The sequence below is a fragment of the Papio anubis genome, chromosome X, assembly GCF_008728515.1.
Source record: "Papio anubis isolate 15944 chromosome X, Panubis1.0, whole genome shotgun sequence".
Taxonomy (NCBI): Eukaryota; Metazoa; Chordata; class Mammalia; order Primates; family Cercopithecidae; genus Papio; species Papio anubis.
Window position 1 is genome coordinate 72,917,593 of NC_044996.1, and position 10,550 is coordinate 72,928,142.

Here is a 10,550-nt window from a genome sequence, read left to right on the forward strand (position 1 = left end):
TTATCCTCCTCAAGTAAGTAAGTTATAAGAGGCAGTGGTTATATCTCGTAAAAATAGAAAACACATCATAAAGAATGGTTGAAGACAAATAAAACATTTAATTTTTGCTTTTTACAATTCTCAATTTTATTCATTTCATTCCCTATTCCCTGCCTCCTTTTCCTTGTTCACCTAGCCTAAATTCAATAAAATGACAGCCTGTTTTGAAATGAGTACATCCTGAATTCTTCTATTACCACCTCTCTTGATTCTCAAGTGGAAAGGGACAAGATAGTGAGTTATAGCTTTATCATATAGAGACAGCATAATATAAAGAAAGAGCTTTGACAATCAACAGAATTGGGTTTGAAACTCAACCAAGATAGGTATGTTTATCGCATAGATTGTGGTGGTGGTTTTCCAGGTATATATTTATCTCCAAACTTACCAAGTTATATATATTAAATATACACAACTTTTTATATGCTAATCATACCTCAATAAAGTGGTGTTGAAAAAACAGTTGTGTATCATTGGACAAGTTATGTAATTTCTTGAACATTAGTTTCTTAATCTTTAAAATGGAGAAAATAAATATAGTTGTTGTCAAAATGATATAAGGCATCTTGCCCAATGCTTAGCATATCATAAGTGTACAATTTTAAAAATATATATTACTTTTGATGATAGGACACTAAAAATAAAAGAGCCAGTAGTAGATAAGCTCAAAAAACCTGCTAAATCTTAGTTTCTGAGTAGCTGCTTAGATATTTTATAGCTTTTTCTAGAGTTATTACTAAAAATATACCTGATTTAGAAAAGAGTATAAGCTCTACAGGAAAAAAAATCTGTATCAAGGATGGTTTGAATCTGATGCTGACCCTTAGTTCATGATGAGACTTTGGACCTGCCTTGAAACTCATGTATGGAGCTGTGAGAAGGCTCTGGGAACACATACATGTACGTCCAAAATCCAATATCATATTTGAAAACTATTATTTTCCCTTTGCTAAAGAAACTAGACTGAACTCCCAGAGATACGGGAATAGAAAAAGGCCAAAGACTCAGAATTCCCCATGAAGAAAATAAAGTCATTACGCTTATGAGTGAGACTGAGCAAACCAAACCTAATTTTCATTCTACAATAAATTATTACAATCTAAATGTAATTCCTCACTCAGGAAAGGGTTGTATGAAATTAAATTTTTATTTTTAAAACAAATTTTTAGATACGAAACCAAATCAATTCTTTTTAATTAATGTGCTGAAATTTTGCAGGAAAATATAAAGAACTGATCACCACTTCTTAGAAGTATTTCATATTATTTGACCCAATATGACAAGTGGGTTAAAGCATGCAAATGTTAAATAGATTAAATTTAAAATTTTCAAAGCAACATCATACAGTCTTTAGAGGGTCTATATTTGGGTGATTTACTATCGATTTTCATTTCTATTGTGTGTCCAAAATTTTTCCAATGAGTGTCTAAGTGTGTCACTAAATGAAAATTATGAAGAGAAGATTGCATCTCTATGTATTGTGTTCAAGAAGCCCATACAACAGAGGTTCCACAGCATTTGAGGAGGAGCCAGCCTGGTTAACCACCATGCCCATATTCTTCAGATACTGATTTAGCCTATAGTTTTACTCTGGCCATTAATGTTTGGCCCAAGTACCAGTCAAGGAATAACTTATAACCTGGGGTGATCAACTTTAATAATTTTTCTCTATTGGACTATGTCACAGATATTTTCAAATTTAATGATTCCCAGAGATCAGTTGGTTTTAAAGTTTCTGAGTAAATTTTCCCCTGGAAAAGACCCAAACAGACACAAAGATAATATTTCTTAATGTAAAATTCTTAAAACTGTAACTTAGAACTAAAGCAGTCGTTAACAAGTAATTATACATCAAATATAATCCAGGTTATAGTCTCTATTCTGAAAAACAGCCCTTTTCTCTCCGCAGGTTACAGAATGCCCTCATAGGGTTTACTTAACCAAACTTCCTGGAAAAAAAAAAAAAAAAACTGAGGGAGGTTTAATCTATTCTCTATAATCAAAAAAGCCTTTCAGCAAGATGTCAGAGCAAAATTGGGTATCCCCAAATCCAATATATGATCACTCACTCAGGATAACTTGGGCCACAAATCTGCCTTCTCTAAATAAACCGGATGGATTATCTAGACCAACCAGTTTACATTCTAGTCTGTTACATTCATACTCTGCTTCAGCTAAGTAGAATTATTTTTTTTAACCCTAATAAACTTTTAAAAGTTATAGCATTTCAGAGAGAAAGGTATTACTATACCAGATGTCTTCATATGCACTGTGACTGCTTTTGATACAAAACTCTATTTCTACGGTCAGTAGTTCTTCTTCAGAGAGACTAATGCTAGGTCAAATCACTGAACTTTCTTTTGTTAAATTGAGTTAGTTTTATGAAGTATTACAAAATCAGAACTACGTAGTTTTAGCCCTAACTTTCTTAGAAGAGAGAGAAGTTAGCAGGTAATTTATAATTAGAAGGTATAAACATAAAGGGGGAAAAAAGGTAAAAATAAAAACAGATCCCAATAAAAACTGGACCAAAGAACACAAAAGCAGAATGCTATTGTCATAAGGATGTGGGAAAAAAAAGTTAAAGAAATATTTCTTTAGAAAATTAAAGGAGTAAGTCCTTCAGTATGAAAATTAATAGGGGCCATGAAACTATAGATTAAAATAAAATGCAAATTTAAAAAAATAGACTCTGTGGGCTTTTTCGTCTCAGAATATATTTTGCTTATAATATTTAACTGTAAAAACGTATCTGAGAAATAATAAATCAGTCTATCTTCTACATGTTATTCATTTTTCAGCACACCATTTGGCCTGACACTTCAAATAGAGTAGACACCTAAAATAACACACTTTTAGTTTTAAAGAAGAAGTAACTTGTAGGTCATCAGCATTACCTAAAATAGATTAAATACTTTGAACAGTAAAGGATTTCATCACCATCATCCTTTACTTAAGTTGTTAGAATTATTTTATCATACAGAAATACGTCACTGGGGCCAAGTGCAGGGGCTCATACTTGTAACCCCAGAACTTTGGGAGGCCAAGATTGGGAGATTGCTCAAGGCCAGGAGTTCCAGACAAGTCAAAACCCTGTCTCCACAAAGAAAGTACAAAAAGTAGCCTTGCATGGTGGTGCGTATCTATAGTCCCAGCTCTTTGGGAGGCTGAGGTAGGAGAGTCATCTGAGCCCGAGGGGATCAAGTCTGCAGTGAGCTGTGATCACGCCACTGCATTTCAGCCAAGGTAGTAGGGTGAAACCCTGTCTCGAAAAAAAGTCATTTATTTATAAGAAATATCCGGTAACATGTGATTGACTTATAAGAAATACTTGAATCTCATCTGCCAAGTAAAGCTGAAAAAATTTTTAGCTAAATAATAATAACAATATTAAAGCCTTTCATCATTGCTGAGAATGTAGATAAAATCTTATTTTCTGCCCTAAGTAGCGTGACATTTTGTAAAAGCTTTTTAAAGAAACAAATATTATGTCAGGAAGTAGGAAAGGCGTTGATGGGCATTTTTGACTTGGTGAGACATTTGCATATATTTTAGGTTTCCAGTGAGGTAGTATTTATGCTATCCAAGACACAACTGAGTCTGAATTGGCAACCCTGGCTCCCACGGTGGGAACAAGTCACGCTTTTGCATGACCCACATAATTGAACCTGATAATGGTTAAATTTTAGTTTCCTCACTAGATAACTAAATTTAGTGAACTTCTTGACCCATAACCAAGTTTCCAGAGTCTATACAGACTTGATTTTGGCTAATATCTTGCATATCTGATTATTTGTCAGGAGCTCTGTCTGCATCTTGATCTCTGGCTGCTGCTAATGCAGCTGTTGCTGCAAAGTAAAGTGATGCCTCTGGAACACACTCTTTGTTAATCTTTCCAAGACTACACCAGAAGAACCCACTTTAATTTTCAGATCTCAGATAGCCCTTTGTTATATGACAAACATTAGTAATATTCAAGCCACTAATTACTGCATTCCTTTTCAGGATTCACATACTATAACATACTGTATGTATTTATCTTCCTCATGCTCTCACCTTAGTTGATCAACCGTATGTGCCTGTTTCTGTCAGACAAGATACCCTAAAATCTTCACTCCTTTCTCAAATCTGGAATCTCCTATACCTCAGGACCTCCTGGATACTCTCTCTTGTCTAATGAACTGGCTGCATTGTTGCTCTGACACTCAATACAGCACATACACTTCTAGTATATGGCCAGGTCTTTCTTAATCTTGTATTACAGCATCTAGCATCAATTTGCACTTTGATTTTTGTTTGTTTTTGTTTTGTTTTGTTTTGTTTTGTTTTCTATGAGCACAGTAGGAAAAACTCTTTCCTATTATTGGAAGGAAACAGTGGTAAAGCCCAGCAACTCAAGGTCTGTTACAATATTAGGGCCTTTGGGGGAAACCTGAAGTGTGCCTGATATTGAGAGATTCTTGAATGCTCTCAAAATGAAATCTTTTAATATTTCCCAATGAATAATGCATGTCTCTTAATCCATAAACCTTGATAGTCAGCAAGGAGAAATGAACAGAGCACTGGACAAGGTATGAAGAGACCTGGATTCTACCTTTGTCTCTGTCACAGACACACAGTGGTACTTGACCCAGTCACTTCACCTCTATGAGTCTCATTTTTTTCCAGCTGTACAATGTACACTATAAACCTACTTTAATTCCCAAAGCATAAAAGTCTCAGATGTTTGCCATTGCTCTGAAAGTGACCAGAGCTGAATCTGTTTCTGACTATTTCTTATTCTCTGACTAGGGATCTGGAGACTGATTCTTGAGACCTATAGCATACAAAGAAGGTTTTGGGTGGGGAGTCACTTTAATGGGCAAGGGAAGAGGCACCTACTGTGCCCCACTTTTATCAAGATTGGGTGGAAATCAGGAAAAGGAGTTTACTTCCCTTTTTGGTTCTGGGTAGCTCATTGGTGCCAAAGTATCTATGAGCAGAATGCAAGTGTGTTTCTTTGTCCTCTTCCTTTCAGTTACCTAGTACAAAGGGCCATAATGAAGTGCATTCATTCCTAGGGGTCTTCGGGTGAAATTCAGTGAGATATTGGGAGCAGTCTATGACTCGCTTTGTGTTTATTCATCTTTACATTATTCAGCATCATATTAATCTGGCCCCAACCAAAATAGATACACTAGATAGTTCCTGTCTCATACACATATTATTACAAACATATAGCAAAGTAGAGCAGTACACGTGTTCACAAGTGCAAAGCACATTATCTGTAATTAAGAGTATATCCTCCTTGAACACAAACTTCTTGGCATACTCAAATGTTTGCTAGTGTGACTGGTATAATCTTGCCCTGGGTGGAAGAACTTTAATCCTCTCTATAAGTTTAATGTTTTTGTGTTTATATCTGATATTTACAGAAGCTAAAGGAAAAATGAAATACTCTTTGCTGAATGATCCTAAGCTCTCTAAAGCATATAGTTCTGCTTATTGAATAAAATTATAACTTTTTCTTTTATGAAAAATTTTGAGCAGTATAAAATAAAGTCCATGTACATTACTGTTGACAGGAGAGGATGGAGCAGGAAAGTTATTTGAGATTTAATCATGGGTCATGTTGTAACACATCCCTCCTCATTTCTATCTCTCTCTCACATAGGAATTCATGACTTTTTTCTTTTAGTCTCTGAATGCAACTCCTAGCAGTTACACACCATTTATAGTGTCATCATATGGTTTAAAGTCCAAAGGCACCGTCCTAAACATTTCCTCTTGGAGCACAAAAAGGAGACAACATCCAAACAAGGAAATAACTTCACTTACATTTTTCAAAGTCAATTTTGAGTATCTAGAAATGTAAATTAAATTCAAAATCATTTTAACCGTTGTTGATTTTTTAATGTGCTGATTACTTACTTTCGTAGATAGAGCTTATCTATGAAAAACAGAGCAACTGTGCCTGTTATCTTTCTTATTTCCCCTTTCTCTCATTATAAACACGTTTTCTTAAACGTGTTTGAAAGCAGAATCTTTATATCTATCATTAATTACAACAATTAACTTTTACAGTGAAAATAAGTAACTTACACAAGCTGATAGGAACATGCATTTATATTAGCTAAGGTCCTGAAATATTATATCTCTCATTTTTCAAATAATCATTCATTTTGAAAAGGACACAAAGTTAACCAGTTTAATTATGCAGCAGATAAAAATAGCACCCCAAAAGAGTTATAGCAAAGAGTAGATAAAAATTATCCTGCACCTTTATGTAAGCAACTCTACTTAATACAAATGGGTTAAATCGCAAATGTTCATAGGACTATTTTATTCAATATCAATTGAGCTAAACACATTATTAAAATATCTCCATGTCAAACTTAAATTTTCCCAAGTTTAAAGTTGCCTCCCTCCTCTGGCAGCCCATCATACACTTGTTTTTGTTTCTTCAGATACCAAGGAAATGACATTTTAGGATGGTCCAAGTTCATTATATCCATAACCATCCTTAGACTTGACAAGTTATACAGATCTTTGTGTGAAGAGTCCAGTTCTAGATATTAAGGGAAAAATGCACAGATGAGAGCTAATTATGCATAAATAATTAGAACCTACCATTTCAGTTTCTTTCTGTTTTCTTCAGAGATCTCCAAAGAATTCATGTGACGCCCACTCCAACAAGGATGCTACTGATCTGTGCATCAATTTAAGCTCCCTGTTCTGAAAATGACCAATCCAATTCTCCTTCACTAGCCAAAGAAAGAAAGAAAGAAAGAAAGAAAGAAAGAGAAGAAAGAGGAAGAAAAAGAGAAAGAAAGAAAAGGAAAGGAGAGGAAGGAAGGAAGGAAGGAAGGAAGGAAGGAAGGAAGGAAGGAAGGAGTGAATACGGGAGAGAAGGAGGGAGGGAAGAAAATAAATAAAAGTAAAAATAATACAAAATAAAAGAAAGCCAAAAGAAAAATTATGAAAGCAAAAGGAAAAAAAAATTATCAGGAATATCTAACCACTATCATGTTGAACATAGTAGTAAGATGTCAGAGTGAAATATGCAAGCCACTCTCTGTACACTGAACATTTCCGTTTTCCAGGGGGCAGCCAGCGTGCTCTTTTGCTTTCATTCTCTCCGCCCCCGCCCACCCCCGTTAATGATGCAGGGCTACACTACTGGCTGCATGTAGAGCCTGCAAAGCTTCACATTTAGGAAAAGAAATTCTTCTTTCTATTTCTAGGGCCACAGTTCATTGTCTTCTGTGGTTGCACTCAGCTTTGAGCTCATGATAACACACAGCCTATTTGCCTATTGAGTCCTTTGCTGAAGCTAGGAGCCCTCGAGTTGCTTCCATAGATAGTGGACCACCGCAGTCTTAGGGTGATCCTTTCTCACAGCCTCTCACTTGCATTCAGTTACCAAAGCGAAAATTCTCAAGAATGTTCCCTAGAAAGCTGCCAATAGAAGAGGTAAAGGTGAGCATGATCTCTGCTTAGGGCATTCTTGAATACACAAACCTCTAAAATTCTCACATTGAATTAAATACCGCACTCCTTAAGAGGAATCTGGAGCTATAATCCACCTTCCACTTGCTGTCCACCCACTTCCCATTGCCCTCAGGGTCCCTGTTACCAAGAAGTGCAGGTAAATCTCCATTTCTTCTTAGTAGTTAGGCAGGATCCAATGAAAAGAGGTTGGTTTTCTGCAGCCCAGACCCATTGCCACAGGCTCTTGATGATGGTATTCCAAGGAGTCACAGAGTTCCAGACCCCTGAGACCAGTGCCACACTGTATTAGGCACTTAACACCCCCCTTCCCCACTCCCAAAGGTAGATGAACAGGAAGCAACTTGAGGTAATACCCATGACTTGGGTAATATCTCTAGATCAGAGTAAAGGGACTTTTCACATAGGCCATGGAAGAAGAAAATATGTTATTGCAAGTCCAGTCTCATGCCAGGACATACCTGTGTGGTACATTATAGGGAATACCTGGAGGGCTCTCCACCTCAAAATATCACCTCCACTTTGCCTGAAACACCAATATTCTAGAGGCAAGAATTTCTTTCTTCCTTAGGTCTTGATTTTAAAATTCTCATTCTCCTAGAAATACACTTACTTGAAAATCTTGGTATGAATGAGTTTAGAGCTGTAAAGGTAGGAGTACATGTTGAGAACAGGATATAAAGGAAAACTGAAGAGATCCAAGGATAGGAAAACTGAACTGTCAAAAGCAAAATAACGATTTTGTCATAGGCTAGCTTTAGTGAGAATTGTCTTGAGCAACTGGAGAAAAATATAAGGGGAAAAAGGGTTTTTGTTTTTGTTTGTTTGTTTTGTTGTTGTTGTTGTTGTTGTTGTTGTTTTAGGACAGCTTCTTGCTCTTTCACCCAGACTGAGGTGAAATGGCCCGATCTTGGCTCACTGCAACCTCTGCCTCCTGGGTTCAAGCAAATCTCATCCCTCAGCCATCTGAGTAGCTTGGGATTACAGGCATGTGCCACTACTCCTGGCTAATTTTTGTATTTTTAGTAGAGATGGGTTTTCACCATGTTGACCAGGCTGGTGTTGAACTCCTGGCCTCAAGTGGTCCACCTGCTTCAGCCTCCCAAAGTGCTGGGATTATAAGCATGAGCCACTGAGTCCGGTCAAAGAGTAAATTAATCTAAATGTGTATTGAGTCAGACACATTTACAACAGACAGAAATATATTGCCCTGGCATTGTCTTCTGATTCTGTGTTTTGGGGTCTGGCAGATGATGTGGGTAATACTATGTTTGCTTGTTTATAGAAATATTTTTTCGACCTCCTTTAGTGTGTCTAGAGTTTATTGTGATGTGCTCTTTCCTCACACAGCCTTAGCTCCATTCAGCAAACATATATTGAATAACTCTTAAGTGTAGAGCAGTGGATCAAATTCAACTGGGGAGGTGAGAATAAAGGACAGAGTGGCAGAGGGCTGATGGCACTTAGGATACCATGTCCCAGCAACTCTTTAGAATCCAATTAAGCAGATAAGGTATATATATATATATATATATATATATATATATATATATCTGCAATTGCCCCAAATATAAGGCAACATGAATATAATAAAGGCCTAAGAACGTCATATCTAGTGCTGTAAGATTTCAGAGAAGTCAAGGATCTCAGAGAACTATAGTAATGGGTACAATTTTATTATAGAAGTTAGGCAAGTCTTCCAGGAGAAGAAGGGTTTGGGCTGCGCCTATTAAGAACCACAAGATTTTAGTAAGTAAAGAACAGAAATATTATTTGTATTTCTTAAAACCCATAGCTCTTGACGGGTTTTACTGGCTCACCTCTTGGTATCCTCATTTTCCTCCTGCTTGCTTCCACCAAATAAGCTTTGGATGCAGGCATGTCTTTCTCCTTTTGTGCAACACATCTTTTGAATTTTCAACCTCAGATGGAACTCACAGGAGCCAAACTTCTTGTGTTTTGAAATAAAACACCCAGTAGTCAAATTCCCTGAGTGATACTCTCTTATCTTCTCTATTTACATCAGGAAACTTGAGCCTGACTAGAACCAAAGGAAATAATCCTACAGGAACTTCTGAACTTTCACTCCAAATTTATTCAGTTATAACATATCAGAGTTGAAGGGGATATGAGTGATGTTATAGTCTAAGCTCTCATTTTAAAGATGAAGAAAGTAAGAAAGAAGGAACCCAGTTCAAGTCTTATAGTTAATTAATGATAAAGTTGGGATCTGAAGCAGGATTTTTTGACTCTCAAGAGAATGTTTTTACCAAAATCATTTCCATTTGGCCAATGTCTCATGGCATCTATGAAACAGGTGACTTTTTTGTAGTTACATTATCTGTGGCAAGGGTTTTTCTTTGGTTACGGAGGCAAGGTCAAATATTAAGTGGACTCAAAAACTATACTTCATGACTTTGCATATATATGTGTATATATGTATATATATTTGTGTATATATATGTGTGTGTATATATAAATATGGAGGAGACGTTTTGACTCATTTAGATCTTCTTAAAAGATCTAGAAAAAGAAAAAGAAGAAAAAGGTTAAGTCTTCTTAATTAAGAATAGAGATCCAGATAATTATTTTATTCTTTCCCTGTAGAGCAACTCCGAAATATAAAATATATTAAAGTGGAAGCAAAGTAAAATTTCAGCTCTTAATATTGGTTTGAGGAAATAATTTCCTTTATAATGAATGTTTCATTATTATTTAATGTTTACCTTGTGATTCTAAAATTACTAGGTCTCAAGTTGACTTCTTTGTTACACTGTAAATAAAAGATTACATGGTACAGCATAGATTATGATTAATGTAATTTTTCTAAACAAATTCATACCATCAGGCCTACAATTTTAAATACAAGGGATCCTCCCATTCCAAGAATTTTTAATATTTTTAATAGTTATGATTTAATCATGACTAAAATTTATTTACCATTCTGTAGTATGCAAAGTGCTTTATGTCTGGCCATGCAATTACGTAGAATTAACTCATCAACATCAATAAAATATGAGTGC

General features: G+C 35.7%; 1 protein-coding gene across 3 annotated transcripts in view; it reads right to left on the minus strand.

Moving 5' to 3' along the window:
- GPR174 (G protein-coupled receptor 174) overlaps window positions 1-7,278 on the minus strand; it is a 29,786-nt gene extending 22,508 nt beyond the window's left edge. For all 3 annotated transcript variants that reach the window (XM_003917925.4, XM_021932900.2, XM_021932901.2), the window contains exon 1: window positions 6,649-7,278. The gene's annotated coding sequence lies outside the window, so the exon portion shown is untranslated. The remainder of the gene's footprint in view (window positions 1-6,648) is intronic.
- Between the last annotated feature and the right edge of the window lie 3,272 nt (window positions 7,279-10,550).